The 13,398-nt window shown below is 43.4% G+C and overlaps 3 non-coding genes and 36 pseudogenes across 3 annotated transcripts; all 39 read right to left on the minus strand.

Moving 5' to 3' along the window:
• Positions 1-4,144: 4,144 nt before the first annotated feature.
• Positions 4,145-4,260, minus strand: LOC134944630 (5S ribosomal RNA; annotated as a pseudogene).
• A 107-nt stretch (positions 4,261-4,367) lies between these two features.
• Positions 4,368-4,486, minus strand: LOC134957833 (5S ribosomal RNA; annotated as a pseudogene).
• A 107-nt stretch (positions 4,487-4,593) lies between these two features.
• Positions 4,594-4,711, minus strand: LOC134939723 (5S ribosomal RNA; annotated as a pseudogene).
• Positions 4,712-4,818: 107 nt separating this feature from the next.
• Positions 4,819-4,936, minus strand: LOC134939735 (5S ribosomal RNA; annotated as a pseudogene).
• Positions 4,937-5,043: 107 nt separating this feature from the next.
• On the minus strand, positions 5,044-5,162 carry LOC134942299 (5S ribosomal RNA; annotated as a pseudogene).
• Positions 5,163-5,270: 108 nt separating this feature from the next.
• Positions 5,271-5,389, minus strand: LOC134957888 (5S ribosomal RNA; annotated as a pseudogene).
• Positions 5,390-5,496: 107 nt separating this feature from the next.
• LOC134951873 (5S ribosomal RNA) lies at positions 5,497-5,614 on the minus strand (annotated as a pseudogene).
• Positions 5,615-5,721: 107 nt separating this feature from the next.
• LOC134943790 (5S ribosomal RNA) lies at positions 5,722-5,840 on the minus strand (annotated as a pseudogene).
• Positions 5,841-5,947: 107 nt separating this feature from the next.
• On the minus strand, positions 5,948-6,066 carry LOC134942134 (5S ribosomal RNA; annotated as a pseudogene).
• A 107-nt stretch (positions 6,067-6,173) lies between these two features.
• On the minus strand, positions 6,174-6,292 carry LOC134941504 (5S ribosomal RNA; annotated as a pseudogene).
• Positions 6,293-6,399: 107 nt separating this feature from the next.
• On the minus strand, positions 6,400-6,518 carry LOC134940930 (5S ribosomal RNA). The gene has a single exon (XR_010181412.1). It is a non-coding gene; the product is annotated as a 5S ribosomal RNA (ribosomal RNA).
• A 107-nt stretch (positions 6,519-6,625) lies between these two features.
• Positions 6,626-6,744, minus strand: LOC134933580 (5S ribosomal RNA). The gene has a single exon (XR_010179734.1). It is a non-coding gene; the product is annotated as a 5S ribosomal RNA (ribosomal RNA).
• Positions 6,745-6,851: 107 nt separating this feature from the next.
• On the minus strand, positions 6,852-6,970 carry LOC134947832 (5S ribosomal RNA; annotated as a pseudogene).
• Positions 6,971-7,076: 106 nt separating this feature from the next.
• On the minus strand, positions 7,077-7,195 carry LOC134946798 (5S ribosomal RNA; annotated as a pseudogene).
• A 107-nt stretch (positions 7,196-7,302) lies between these two features.
• On the minus strand, positions 7,303-7,421 carry LOC134942420 (5S ribosomal RNA; annotated as a pseudogene).
• A 108-nt stretch (positions 7,422-7,529) lies between these two features.
• Positions 7,530-7,648, minus strand: LOC134941548 (5S ribosomal RNA; annotated as a pseudogene).
• A 107-nt stretch (positions 7,649-7,755) lies between these two features.
• Positions 7,756-7,874, minus strand: LOC134957941 (5S ribosomal RNA; annotated as a pseudogene).
• Positions 7,875-7,981: 107 nt separating this feature from the next.
• On the minus strand, positions 7,982-8,100 carry LOC134933369 (5S ribosomal RNA; annotated as a pseudogene).
• Positions 8,101-8,207: 107 nt separating this feature from the next.
• Positions 8,208-8,326, minus strand: LOC134936976 (5S ribosomal RNA; annotated as a pseudogene).
• A 107-nt stretch (positions 8,327-8,433) lies between these two features.
• Positions 8,434-8,551, minus strand: LOC134951884 (5S ribosomal RNA; annotated as a pseudogene).
• Positions 8,552-8,658: 107 nt separating this feature from the next.
• LOC134948280 (5S ribosomal RNA) lies at positions 8,659-8,777 on the minus strand (annotated as a pseudogene).
• Positions 8,778-8,884: 107 nt separating this feature from the next.
• LOC134946388 (5S ribosomal RNA) lies at positions 8,885-9,003 on the minus strand (annotated as a pseudogene).
• A 107-nt stretch (positions 9,004-9,110) lies between these two features.
• LOC134936386 (5S ribosomal RNA) lies at positions 9,111-9,229 on the minus strand (annotated as a pseudogene).
• Positions 9,230-9,336: 107 nt separating this feature from the next.
• LOC134954320 (5S ribosomal RNA) lies at positions 9,337-9,455 on the minus strand (annotated as a pseudogene).
• A 107-nt stretch (positions 9,456-9,562) lies between these two features.
• Positions 9,563-9,681, minus strand: LOC134933091 (5S ribosomal RNA). Its single transcript, XR_010179602.1, has one exon. It is a non-coding gene; the product is annotated as a 5S ribosomal RNA (ribosomal RNA).
• Positions 9,682-9,788: 107 nt separating this feature from the next.
• Positions 9,789-9,907, minus strand: LOC134954032 (5S ribosomal RNA; annotated as a pseudogene).
• Positions 9,908-10,240: 333 nt separating this feature from the next.
• Positions 10,241-10,359, minus strand: LOC134943233 (5S ribosomal RNA; annotated as a pseudogene).
• Positions 10,360-10,466: 107 nt separating this feature from the next.
• Positions 10,467-10,585, minus strand: LOC134941869 (5S ribosomal RNA; annotated as a pseudogene).
• A 107-nt stretch (positions 10,586-10,692) lies between these two features.
• Positions 10,693-10,811, minus strand: LOC134933372 (5S ribosomal RNA; annotated as a pseudogene).
• Positions 10,812-10,918: 107 nt separating this feature from the next.
• On the minus strand, positions 10,919-11,036 carry LOC134947457 (5S ribosomal RNA; annotated as a pseudogene).
• A 108-nt stretch (positions 11,037-11,144) lies between these two features.
• On the minus strand, positions 11,145-11,264 carry LOC134934121 (5S ribosomal RNA; annotated as a pseudogene).
• Positions 11,265-11,371: 107 nt separating this feature from the next.
• Positions 11,372-11,490, minus strand: LOC134947677 (5S ribosomal RNA; annotated as a pseudogene).
• Positions 11,491-11,597: 107 nt separating this feature from the next.
• LOC134952637 (5S ribosomal RNA) lies at positions 11,598-11,716 on the minus strand (annotated as a pseudogene).
• A 107-nt stretch (positions 11,717-11,823) lies between these two features.
• On the minus strand, positions 11,824-11,942 carry LOC134948482 (5S ribosomal RNA; annotated as a pseudogene).
• Positions 11,943-12,273: 331 nt separating this feature from the next.
• On the minus strand, positions 12,274-12,392 carry LOC134939323 (5S ribosomal RNA; annotated as a pseudogene).
• Positions 12,393-12,499: 107 nt separating this feature from the next.
• Positions 12,500-12,618, minus strand: LOC134944210 (5S ribosomal RNA; annotated as a pseudogene).
• Positions 12,619-12,725: 107 nt separating this feature from the next.
• Positions 12,726-12,844, minus strand: LOC134946687 (5S ribosomal RNA; annotated as a pseudogene).
• Positions 12,845-12,951: 107 nt separating this feature from the next.
• LOC134945383 (5S ribosomal RNA) lies at positions 12,952-13,070 on the minus strand (annotated as a pseudogene).
• A 107-nt stretch (positions 13,071-13,177) lies between these two features.
• LOC134945833 (5S ribosomal RNA) lies at positions 13,178-13,296 on the minus strand (annotated as a pseudogene).
• Between the last annotated feature and the right edge of the window lie 102 nt (positions 13,297-13,398).

A 13,398-nucleotide genomic window follows, 5' to 3' on the forward strand; every position in this document is an offset into this window, starting at 1 on the left:
AGATGAAATCCATAGACAGATGTGACCAAGGACGGCTGGGAATGGATAACGGCTGTAACTGACCTGCTGGAGACTGACGAGGAGTTTTGTGCTGCACACATTTAGGGCAAGACGCCACAAAGTCTTTGATGTCGACTTTCATCTTCGGCCACCAGTATGTTTCAGAGAGAAATTTAAAAGTCTTTAGGACACCAGGATGCCCAGTAAATTTAGACTGATGAGCCCAAGACAACAACTTAGGACGGAGTTCAGGAGCAACAAAAGTCTTACCAGGAGGCGGGGCTGGAGAAACTTGTGAAGAGGCAAAAGCAACAGGATCCAGGATGGAGCGTGGTACTGGATCGGATATCTCGTCCTCAGATTCCATGGATCGAGACAAGGCATCTGCTTTGGTATTCTGAGAACCTGGGCGGAAATGGAGCTTGAATTTAAAACGGGAGAAGAACATAGCCCATCGGGACTGGCGAGGATTAAGGCACTGAGCTGCCTTCAAGTAGAGCAGGTTTTTATGATCCGTATAGATATTAAATGGAAACTTCGCCCCTTCCAGGAGATACCTCCATTCCTCAAGGGCCAGTTTAATCGCCAGAAGCTCTTGATCTCCGATGGAATAATTAACTTCTGCAGGAAGAAACTTATGGGAAAAGAATCCACAGGGATGAATCTTCCCGTCAGCTCCCATCTGAGAGAGAACAGCTCCCACTCCTACTGTGGAAGCATCCACCTCCAACTCGAATGGCTTATTAATATCGGGCTGTAACAAAACTGGAGCGGTAACAAAAGCCATCTTGATTTTTTGAAACGCAGCCAGGGCATCTTCTGACCAGTTGGAATGATCTGCCCCTTTCCGAGTTAAGCTAGTAATAGGAGCAATGAGAGTTGAAAAGCCTCGGATGAATTTCCTATAATAATTGGCAAAGCCCAGGAATCGTTGAATGGACTTGAGAGTGTTCGGAATGGACCAATTGGCAATAGCTTCCAATTTTGCTGGGTCCATCTGGAGATCCGATCCAGAGATTATATACCCCAGGAAGGGTATGGAGGTAACCTCAAAGGTACACTTAGATAATTTGCCGTAAAGACAATTCTCACGAAGACGTCGGAGGACTTCACGGACTTGGAGACGATGAGAAGGGAGGTCTTGAGAGAAGATGAGGATATCGTCCAGGTAAACAACGAGATACTTGTATAGAACGTCACGGAAAATTTCATTAACAAAGTGTTGAAACACTGCTGGAGCATTGCTCAACCCGAATGGCATTACCAGGTACTCGTAATGGCCATCCCGAGTATTGAAAGCTGTCTTCCATTCGTCACCGCTGCGGATTCTGATGAGATTATAGGCACCGCGGAGATCTAACTTGGTGAAGATGCGGGCTCCTTTGACTCTATCAAATAACTCGGTAATAAGAGGTAACGGGTAGCTGTTCTTAACGGTAATATCATTAAGTCCCCGGTAGTCAATACATGGACGTAGTCCTCCATCTTTCTTTTTAACAAAAAAGAAACCTGCCCCAGCAGGTGATGATGAGGGACGGATGAATCCTTTCTGTAGGTTTTCTTTGATGTATTCGCTCATCGCTTCGGTTTCAGGAACAGATAACGGGTAGGTGCGCCCCCTAGGTGGTTTTTTGCCAGGAATGAGATCGATGGGGCAATCCCACTCTCTATGGGGCGGCAGGACATCAGCGGCCTTCTCGCTGAAGACGTCAGCGAAATCTTGATAGGCCATAGGAAGAGTAGACTGGGTCTTGATTTCAGAAGTCTTGACAGGAACAACTTGGGCTAAACAGGACTGACGGCAATGTGAACCCCAAGCAGTTAGTTGTAAGGTAGCCCAATCAATCTGTGGGTTATGTAGCTGGAGCCAGGGCATACCTAACACAATCTCCTGAGTTGCCTGAGGAATAACTAGAAATTTTATTAACTCAGAATGCAGGAACCCAACCCCCAGTATCACTGGCCGGGTTTGTTGAGTGATATACCCCTTAGAAATACGACTACCATCAACTGCCGTGATGTAGACTGGATATGGAAGTTCATAGACCGGCAGATGAAACTTGTCTACCGCAGCTTGAGTGATGAAATTCCCCGCTGCACCACAGTCTACCAACGCAGTTGCAGATTGGAGTCCAGCCGCCGTCTCTAAGGTCACAGGGAGAATGAAATCTTGGGTTGAAGGAGCTTGCTTGAAAGATCCCAACTTGACTCCTCCCCTACAAGTCAGGATCTGGCGTTTCCCGAACGCACTGGACAAGAATTTATTTGGTGACCTACTGCAGCACAATACAGACACAGTCTCTCACGAAGTCTCCTTGACCGCTCCTCAGAGGTTAAGCGGGACCTATTAATTTGCATAGGCTCGTCAGAAGGTGGAGGCTGAAACTGTACAGGAGAAACCATTCTTGGTTTGCGACACTCAGCACGAGCACGCTCACTATTGCGTTCGCGGATGCGAGAGTCCAACTTGATACATAGGGAGATTAATTCTGGTAATTGCACAGGGATATCACGGGTTGCCAGTTCATCTTTTATCCTCTCCGAGAGTCCATGCCAGAAGGCTGCTACCAAGGCTTGGTTATTCCACTGGATCTCTGCGGCTAGCGTCTGGAACTGGATGACGTATTGGCCCATACTGCGAGTCCCTTGACGGAGCTGGAGAAGATCTGCGGAGGCTGATGTTGCACGACCCGGTTCATCGAAGATGCGTCTGAAGATGGAAACAAACTCAGCATAGTTGTTCATCAACGGGTCGGCACGTTCCCATAGAGGAGACACCCAGCTCAGGGCTGATCCAGAGAGCAGTGAAATGATATAAGCAACCTTGGATCTTGGCGTGGGAAAATTATGAGGTAAAAGTTCAAACTGGACTTCACACTGGTTGAGGAACCCACGGCATAACTTCGGACTGCCATCATACCTGCTAGGCACAGGCAGGTGCAAACGAGATACAGGAGCAGATGTAGCCAGAGAAGAAGAACCCCCTACACTTGCATGTGCAGAGGTAACAGGAACTGGAGGTGCAGGCGCACTTAGCAGAGATTGTTGTAACGTATCAATCCGGGAGGACATCCCTTGCAGAAACTGGAATATCTGCTGCTGCACAGCCTCTTGTCCATCCAAACGGGAGACCAGGTTTTGTAAGGCCCCTGACCCCACACTCTGACCACCGTCCGAGTCCATCGGTCCTGAACTTACTGTCAGAGTCGGTTTAGTTTGTGTCCCCGGAGGGGGCGCTAGTGGGTCAGTGGAGGTAGGTGGAATGAAGTGAGGAGGCAGTATTGGGTTTCTGCGCATGTGCACAATGTAGATTTATTAATAACAGAAAGTCCAGATAATAATGCAGCAGAAAGTAAAACAAACGAATGCAATGGAAATGACAATGGTAACGGCAATGGTAATGGCAATGATATAATGTGGTTTGAAACTGAAAGTCTATGGCAGAGTTTGTAATGCAGAAATGGAACCAGAGTAATTAAAACGTGGAGCCAGCAGAGGTGGAATAATGGTAGCAAACCTGGTAGAAATGCAGGAGACTAGATGGTAATGTTCACTGTGCTGTTGGAAGTGCACAATCAGCATGCAGGCTGAATCACAGGTGAGATGACGGAATGCACCTGGAGAGGGAGTCTCTACTGCTGTAGGCTGGAGCACACTGCAGGTGTAGAAGGTGTGAAGCCAGAAAGGTATTGCTGGTGCTGGTACTTGTAGTTCCACGGAAGTAACAGGTACAGAAGATTATCCAGGAACACGGAGGATCAGGAGAATATCCAGGAACACGGAGGAACAGGAGTACAGGTCCAGACACACGGGTCGCAGGAGTGACACAAAGTTCAGGACAACCTCTGACTCACCCTGCAGCTCCTGATATACCCCCTGACCGGCAGGTATTGGCTGGAGTGAGACGAGGAGGTGCGGCCAAGCTCCGGATTGGCTGCCGCAGTTACACTGGGGAAAACTGTCATGGCGGCGCCCATGACGCGGCCCGGCTGGGACGCGGCGCGCCCACACGCCCGTTGACTCCAGGGGCGCTCCCAGGCCTGAGATGGTATCCACGAGCAGGGCGACAGGTGACAGCAACATGCAGTGACCCCGGACGGAGTCCGCTCCGGCGGACAGACATAACAGCGGTAAGTCGATTCCTGACAAGCAGCTTGTATTCCCAGGTGGTTTCCCATCCAAGTACTAACCAGACCCAACACTGCTTAGCTTCCAAGATCAGATGAGATTGGGCGTATCCAGTGTGGTGTGGCTGTAGATGATCTTTGTGTTTTCTGTTGGAGCTTTTCTACTTCTAACTACTGGTACATAAATGAATAAATTTGAAAATGTAATGCATCAACAGACTGGTGTTCGCAGTATAAAAATACCTACAGCACCTTGTATTCCCAGGTGGTCTCCCATCCAAGTACGAACCAGGTCCAACACTGCTTAGCGTCCAGGATCAGATGAGATTGGGCGTATCCAGTGTGGTGTGGCTGTAGATGAGCTTTGATTTTTCTGTTGGAGCTTTTCTACTTCTAACTACTGGTACATTAATGAATAAGTTTGAAAATGGAATGCATCAACAGAACGGTGTTGGCAGTATAAAAATACCTACAGCACCTTGTATTCCCAGGTGGTCTCCCATCCAAGTACTAACCAGGACTACACTGCCTAGCTTCCAAGATCAGATGAGATTGGGCATATCCAGTTTGGTGTGGCTGTAGATGAGCTTCGTGGTTTCTGTTGGAGCTTTTCTACTTCTAACTACTGGTACATAAATGAATAAGTTTGAAAATGGAATGCATCAACAGAACGGTGTTGGCAGTATAAAAATACCTACAGCACCTTGTATTCCCAGGTGGTCTCCCATCCAAGTACTAACCAGGACTACACTGCCTAGCTTCCAAGATCAGATGAGATTGGGCATATCCAGTTTGGTGTGGCTGTAGATGAGCTTTGTGGTTTCTGTTGGAGCTTTTCTACTTCTAACTACTGGTACATAAATGAATAAGTTTGAAAATGGAATGCATCAACAGAACGGTGTTGGCTGTATAAAAATACCTACAGCACCTTGTATTCCCAGGTGGTCTCCCATCCAAGTACTAACCAGGACCAACACTGCTTAGCTTCTAAGATCAGATGAGATTGGGCGTATCCAGTGTGGTGTGGCTGTAGATGAGCTTTGTTTTTTCTGTTGGAGCTTTTTTTACTTCTAAATACTGGTACATAAATGAATAAGTTTGAAAATGGAATGCATCAACAGAATGGTGTTCGCAGTATAAAAATACCTACAGCACCTTGTATTCCCAGGTGGTCTCCCATCCAAGTACGAACCAGGTCCAACACTGCTTAGCGTCCAGGATCAGATGAGATTGGGCGTATCCAGTGTGGTGTGGCTGTAGATGAGCTTTGATTTTTCTGTTGAAGCTTTTCTACTTCTAACTACTGGTACATAAATGAATAAGTTTGAAAATGGAATGCATCAACAGAACGGTGTTGGCAATATAAAAATACCTACAGCACCTTGTATTCCAAGGTGGTCTCCCATCCAAGTACTAACCAGGACTACACTGCTTAGTTTCCAAGATTAGATGAGTTTGTGAGCAACCAGTGTGGTGTGGCTGTAGATCAGCTTTGTGGTTTCTGTAAGAGCTTTTCTACTTCTAACTACTGGTACATAAATAAATAAGTTTGAAAATGGAATGCATCAATAGAACGGTGTTGGCAGTATAAAAATACCTACAGCACCTTGTATTCCCAGGCTGTCTCCCATCCAAGTACTAACCAGGCCCAACAGGCCTTAGCTTTCAAGATCAGATGAGATTGGGCGTATCCAGTGCGGTGTGGCTGTAGATGAGGATTGATTTTTCTGTTGGAGCTTTTCTACTTCTAACTACTGGTACATAAATGAATAAGGTTGAAAATGGAATGCATCAACAGAATGGTGTTGGCAGTATAAAAATACCTACAGCACCTTGTATTCCCAGGTGGTCTACCATCCAAGTACTAACCAGGCCCAACATTGCTTATCTTCCAAAACTAGACGAGATTGGGCATATCCACTGTGGTGTGGCTGTAGATGATCTTTGTGGTTTCTGTTAGAGATTGTCTACTTCTAACTACTGGTACATAATTGAAAAAGATTTACAATGGAATGCATCAACAGAACGATGTTGGCAGTTTAAAAATTTCTACAGCACCTTGTAATGCCAGGTGGTCTCCCATCCAAGTACTAACCAGGCCCAACACTGCTTAGCTTCCAAGATCAGATGAGATTGGGCATATCTAATGTGGTGTGACTGTAGATGAGCATTACAGTTTCTGTTAGAGCTTTTCTACGTCTAACTACTGGTACATAAATGAATAAGTTTGAAAATGGAATGCATCAACAGAGCGGTGTTGGCAGTATAAATATACCTACAGCACCTTGTATACCCAGGTGGTCTCCCACCTAAGTACTAACCAGGCCCAACACCGCTTAGCTTCCAAGATCAGATGAGATTGGGTGTATCCAGTGTGGTGTCGCTGTAGATGAGCTTTGTGGTTTATGCTAGAGCTTTTCTACTTCTAAATACTGGTACATAAATGAATACGTTTGAAAATGAAATGCATCAACAGAACGGTGTTGGCAGTATAAAAATACCTACAGCACCTTGTATTCCCAGGTGGTCTCCCATCCAAGTACTAACCAGGCCCAACACTGCTTAGTTTCCAAGATCAGATGAGATTGGGCGTATCCAGTGTGGTGTGGCTGTAGATAAGCTTTGTTTTTTCTGTTGGAGCATTTCTACTTCTAACTACTGGTACATAAATAAATAAGTTTGAAAATGTAATGCATCAACAGAACGGTGTTGGCATTATTAAAATACCTACAGCACCTTGTATTCCCAGGTGGTCTCCCATCCAAGTACTAACCAGGCCCAACACTACTTATTTTCCTAGATCAGATGAGATTGGGCGTATACAGTGTATTGTGGCTGTTAATGAGCTTTGTTTTTTCTGTTGGAGCTTTCTACTTCTTACTACTGGTACATAAATGAATACGTTTGAAAATGGAATACATCAACAGAACGGTGTTGGCTGTATAAAAGTACCTACAGCACCTTGTATTCCCAGGTGGTCTCTTATCCAAGTACTAACCAGGCCCAACACTGCCTAGCTTCCAAGATCAGATGAGATTCGGCATATCCAGTTTGGTGTGGCTGTAGATGAGCTTCGTGGTTTCTGTTGGAGCTTTTCTACTTCTAACTACTGGTACATAAATGAATAAGTTTGAAAATGGAATGCATCAACAGAACGGTGTTGGCAGTATAAAAATACCTACAGCACCTTGTATTCCCAGGTGGTCTCCCATCCAAGTACTAACCAGGACCAACACTGCTTAGCTTCTAAGATCAGATGAGATTGGGCGTATCCAGTGTGGTGTGGCTGTAGATGAGCTTTGTTTTTTCTGTTGGAGCTTTTTTTACTTCTAAATACTGGTACATAAATGAATACGTTTGAAAATGGAATGCATCATTAGAACGATATTGGTAGTATAAAAATACCTACAGCAGCTTGTATTCCCAGGTGGTTTCCCATCCAAGTACTAACCAGACCCAACACTGCTTAGCTTCCAAGATCAGATGAGATTGGGCGTATCCAGTGTGGTGTGGCTGTAGATGATCTTTGTGTTTTCTGTTGGAGCTTTTCTACTTCTAACTACTGGTACATAAATGAATAAATTTGAAAATGTAATGCATCAACAGACTGGTGTTCGCAGTATAAAAATACCTACAGCACCTTGTATTCCCAGGTGGTCTCCCATCCAAGTACGAACCAGGTCCAACACTGCTTAGCGTCCAGGATCAGATGAGATTGGGCGTATCCAGTGTGGTGTGGCTGTAGATGAGCTTTGGTTTTTCTGTTGGAGCTTTTCTACTTCTAACTACTGGTACATAAATGAATTTGGTTGAAAATGGAATGCATCAAAAGAATTGTGTTGGTAGTATGAAAATATCTACAACACCTTGTTTCCCCAGGTGATCTCCCATCCAAATACTAACCAAGCCCAACACTGTTTAGCTTCCAAGATCAGATGAGATTGGGCGTATCCAGTGTGGTGTGGCTGTAGATGAGCTTTGTGGTTTCTGTTAGAGCTTATCTACTTCTAACTACTTGTACATAAATGAATAAGTTTGAAAAGGGAATGCATCAACAGAACGGTATTGGCAGTATGAAAATATCTACAACACCTTGTTTCCCCAGGTGATCTCCCATCCAAATACTAACCAAGCCCAACACTGTTTAGCTTCCAATATCAGATGAGATTGGGCGTATCCAGTGTGGTGTGGCTGTAGATGAGCTTTGTTTTTTCTGTTAGAGCTTAACTACTTCTAACTACTGGTACATAAATGAATAAGTTTGAAAATGGAATGCATCAACAGAATGGTGTTGTCAATATAAAAATACCTACAGCACCTTGTATTCCAAGGTGGTCTCCCATCCAAGTACTAACCAGGACTACACTGCTTAGTTTCCAAGATTAGATGAGTTTGTGAGCAACCAGTGTGGTGTGGCTGTAGATCAGCTTTGTGGTTTCTGTAAGAGCTTTTCTACTTATAACTACTGGTACATAAATGAATAAGTTTGAAAATGGAATGCATCAATAGAACGGTGTTGGCAGTATAAAAATACCAACAACACCTTGTATTCCCAGATGGTTTCCCATCCAAGTACTAACCAGGCCCAACAGGCCTTAGCTTCCAAGATCAGATGAGATTGGGTGTATCCAGTGCGTTGTGGCTGTAGTTGAGGATTGATTTTTCTGTTGGAGCTTTTCTACTTCTACCTACTGGTACATAAATGAATAAGTTTGAAAATGGAATGCATCAACAGAACCGTGTTGGCAGTATAAAAATACATACAGCACCTTGTATTCCCAGGTGGTCTCCTATCCAAGTACTAACCAGGCCCAACATTGCTTATCTTCCAAAACTAGACGAGATTGGGCATATCCAGTGTGGTGTGGCTGTACATGATCTTTGTGGTTTCTGTTAGAGATTGTCTACTTCTCACTACTGGTACATAATTGAAAAAGATTTACAATGGAATGCATCAACAGAACGGTGTTGGCAGTATGAAAATACCTACAGCACCTTTTATTCTCAGGTGGCCTCCTATCCAAGGACTAACCAGGCCCAATACTGCTTAGCTTCCAAGATCAGATGAGATTGGGCGTATCCAGTGTGGTGTGGCTGTAGATGATCTTTGTGGTTTCTGTTAGAGCTTTTCTACTTCCTTCTACTGGTACATAAATGAATAAGTTTGAAAATGGAATGCATCAACTGAACGGTGTTGGCAGTATAAAAATATCTACAGTACCTTGTATTCCCAGGTGGTCTCCCATCCAAGTACTAACCAGGACCAACACTGCTTAGCTTCCAAAATCAGATGAGATTGGGCATATTCAGTGTGGTGTGGCTATAGATGAGCTTTGTTTTTTTCTGTTGGGCTTTTCTACTTCTAACTACTGGTACATAAATGAATAAGTTTGAAAATGGAATGCATCAACAGAACGGTGTTGGCAGTATAAAAATGCCTACAGCACCTTGTATTCCCAGGTGGTCTCCCATCCAAGTACTAACCAGGCCCAACACTGCTTAGCTTCCAAGATCAGATGAGATTGGGCGTATCCAGTGTGGTGTGGCTGTAAATGAGCTTTGTTTTTTCTGTTGGATCTGTTCTACCTCTAACTACTGGTACATAAATGAATAAGTTTGAAAATGGAATGCATCAACAGAACGGTGTTGGCAGTATAAAAATACCTACAGCACCTTGTATTCCCAGGTGGTCTCCCATCCAAGTACTAATCAGTCCCAACACTGCTTAGCTTCCAAGAGCAGATGAGATTGGGCGTATCCAGTGTGGTGTGGCTATAGATGAGCTTTGTTTTTTTCTGTTGGGCTTTTCTACTTCTAACTACTGGTACATAAATGAATAAATTTGAAAATGGAATGCATCAACAGAACGGTGTTGGCAGTATTAAAATACCAAAAGCACCTTGTATTCTCAGGTGGCCTCCTATCCAAGTACTAACCAGACCCAACACTGCTTAGCTTCCAAGATGAGATGAGATTGGGCGTATCCCGTGTGGTGTGGCTGTAGATGAGTTTTATGGTTTCTGTTAGAGCTTATCTACTTCTAACTACTTGTACATAAATGAATTTGTTTTAAAATGGAATGCATCAAAAGAATTGTGTTGGTAGTATGAAAATATCGACAGCACGTTGTTTCCCCAGGTGGTCTCCCATCCAAGCACTAACCAGGCCCAACACTGCTTAGCTTCCAAGATTAGATGAGATTGGGAGCATACAGTGTGGTGTGGCTGTAGATGAGCTTTGTGGTTTCTGTAAGAGCTTTTCTGCTTCTAACTACTGGTACATAAATGAATAAGTTTGAAAATGGAATGCATCAATAGAATGGTGTTGGCAGTATAAAAATACCTAAAGCACTTTGTATTCCCAGGTGGTCTTCTATCCAAGTACTTACCATGCCCAACACTGCTTAGCTTCCAAGATCAGATGAGATTGGGCGTATCCTGTGTGGTGTGGCTGTAGATGAGCTTTGTGGTTTCTGTTAGAGCTTATCTACTTCTAACTACTTGTACATAAATGAATAAGTTTGAAAAGGGAATGCATCAACAGAACGGTGTTGGCAGTATGAAAATATCTACAACACCTTGTTTCCCCAGGTGATCTCCCATCCAAATACTAACCAAGCCCAACACTGTTTAGCTTCCAAGATCAGATGAGATTGGGCGTATCCAGTGTGGTGTGGCTGTAGATGAGCTTTGTGGTTTCTGTTAGAGCTTATCTACTTCTAACTACTTGTACATAAATTAATAAGTTTGAAAAGGGAATGCATCAACAGAACGGTGTTGGCAGTATGAAAATATCTACAACACCTTGTTTCCCCAGGTGATCCCCATCCAAATACTAACCAAGCCCAACACTGTTTAGCTTCCAATATCAGATGAGATTGGGCGTATCCAGTGTGGTGTGGCTGTAGATAAGCTTTGTTTTTTTCTGTTGGAGCTTTTCTACTTCTAACTACTGGTACATAAATAAATAAGTTTGAAAATGTAATGCATCAACAGAACGGTGTTGGCAGTATTAAAATACCTACAGCACCTTGTATACCCAGGTGGTCTCCCACCTAAGTACTAACCAGGCCAAAACACTGCTTAGCTTCCAAGATCAGATGAGATTGGGTGTATCCAGTGTGGTGTTGCTGTAGATGAGCTTTGTGGTTTATGCTAGAGCTTTTCTACTTCTAACTACTGGTACATAAATGTATAAGTTTGAAAATGGAATGCATCAACAGAACGGTGTTGGCAGTATAAAAATACCCACAGCACCTTGTATTGCCAGGTGGTCTCCCATCCAAATACTAACCATGACCAACACTTCTTAGCTTCCAAGATCAGATGAGAATGGGCATATCTAGTGTGGTGTGGCTGTAGATGAGGGTTATGGTTTCTGTTAGAGCTTTTCTACTTCAAACTACTGGTATATAAATGAATAAGTTTAAAAATGGAATGCATCAACAGAACGGTGTTGGCAGTATTAAAATACCAAAATCACCTTGTATTCTCAGGTGGCCTCCTATCCAAGTACTAACCAGACCCAACACTGCTTAGCTTCCAAGATCAGATGAGATTGGGCATATCCAGTGTCGTGTGGCTGTAGATGAGCTTTGTGGTTTCTGTTAGAGCTTATCTACTTCTAACTACTTGTACATAAATTAATAAGTTTGAAAATGGAATGCATCAACAGAACGGTGTTGGCAGTATGAAAATATCTACACCACCTTGTTTCCCCAGGTGATCTCCCATCCAAATACTAACCAAGCCCAACACTGTTTAGTTTCCAATATCAGATGAGATTGGGCGTATCCAGTGTGGTGTGGCTGTAGATGAGCTTTGTGGTTTCTGTTAGAGCTTATCTACTTCTAACTACTGGTACATAAATGAATAAGTTTGAAAATGGAATGCATCAACAGAATGGTGTTGCAATATAAAAATACCTACAGTACCTTGTATTCCAAGGTGGTTTCAAATCCAAGTACTAACCAGGACTACACTGCTTAGTTTCCAAGATTAGATGAGTTTGTAAGCAACCAGTGTGGTGTGGCTGTAGATCAGCTTTGTGGTTTCTGTAAGAGCTTTTCTACTTATAACTACTGGTACATAAATGAATAAGTTTGAAAATGGAATGCATCAATAGAACGGTGTTGGCAGTATAAAAATACCTACAACACCTTGTATTCCCAGGTGGTCTCCCATCCAAGTACTAACCAGGCCCAACAGGCCTTAGCTTCCAAGATCAGATGAGATTGGGCATATCCAGTGCGGTGTGGCTCTAGATGAGGATTGATTTTTCTGTTGGAGCTTTTCTACTTCTACCTACTGGTACATAAATGAATAAGTTTGAAAATGGAATGCATCAACAGAACGGTGTTGGCAGTATAAAAATACCTACAGCACCTTGTATTCCCAGGTGGTCTCCCATCCAAGTACTAACCAGGCCCAACACTGCTTAGCTTCCAAGATCAGATGAGATTGGTCTTATCCAGTGTGGTGTGGCTGTAGATGAGCTTTGATTTTTCTGTTGGAGCTTTTCTACTTCTAACTACTGGTACATTAATGAATAAGTTTGAAAATGGATTGCATAAACAGAACGGTGTTGGCAGTATAAAAATACCTACAGCACCTTGTATTCCCAGGTGGTCTCCCATCCAAGTACTAACCAGGCCCAACATTGCTTATCTTCCAAAACTAGACGAGATTGGGCATATCCAGTGTGGTGTTGCTGTACATGATCTTTGTGGTTTCTGTTAGAGATTGTCTACTTCTCACTACTGGTACATAATTGAAAAAGATTTACAATGGAATGCATCAACAGAACGGTGTTGGCAGTTTAAAAACATCTACAGCACCTTGTAATGCCAGGTGGTCTCCCATCCAAGTACTAACCAGGCCCAACACTGCTTAGCTTCCAAGATCAGATGATATTGGGCATATCTAGTGTGGTGTGACTGTAGATGAGCATTACAGTTTCTGTTAGAGCTTTTCTACTTCAGACTACTGGTACATAAATGAATAAGTTTGAAAATGGAATGCATCAACAGAATGGTGTTGGCAGCATAAAAATACCAAAAGCACTTTGTATTCCCAGGTGGTCTCCTATCCAAGCACTTACCATGCCCAACACTGCTTAGCTTCCAAGATCAGATGAGATTGGGCATATCCAGTGTGGTGTGGCTGTAGATGATCTTTGTGGTTTATTTTAGAGCTTTTCTACTTCTAACTACTGGTACATAAATGAATAAGTTTGAAAATGGAATGCATCAATAGAATGGTGTTGGCAGTAT

The sequence above is a fragment of the Pseudophryne corroboree genome, chromosome 1 (genome assembly GCF_028390025.1).
Source record: "Pseudophryne corroboree isolate aPseCor3 chromosome 1, aPseCor3.hap2, whole genome shotgun sequence".
Lineage (NCBI taxonomy): Eukaryota > Metazoa > Chordata > Amphibia > Anura > Myobatrachidae > Pseudophryne > Pseudophryne corroboree.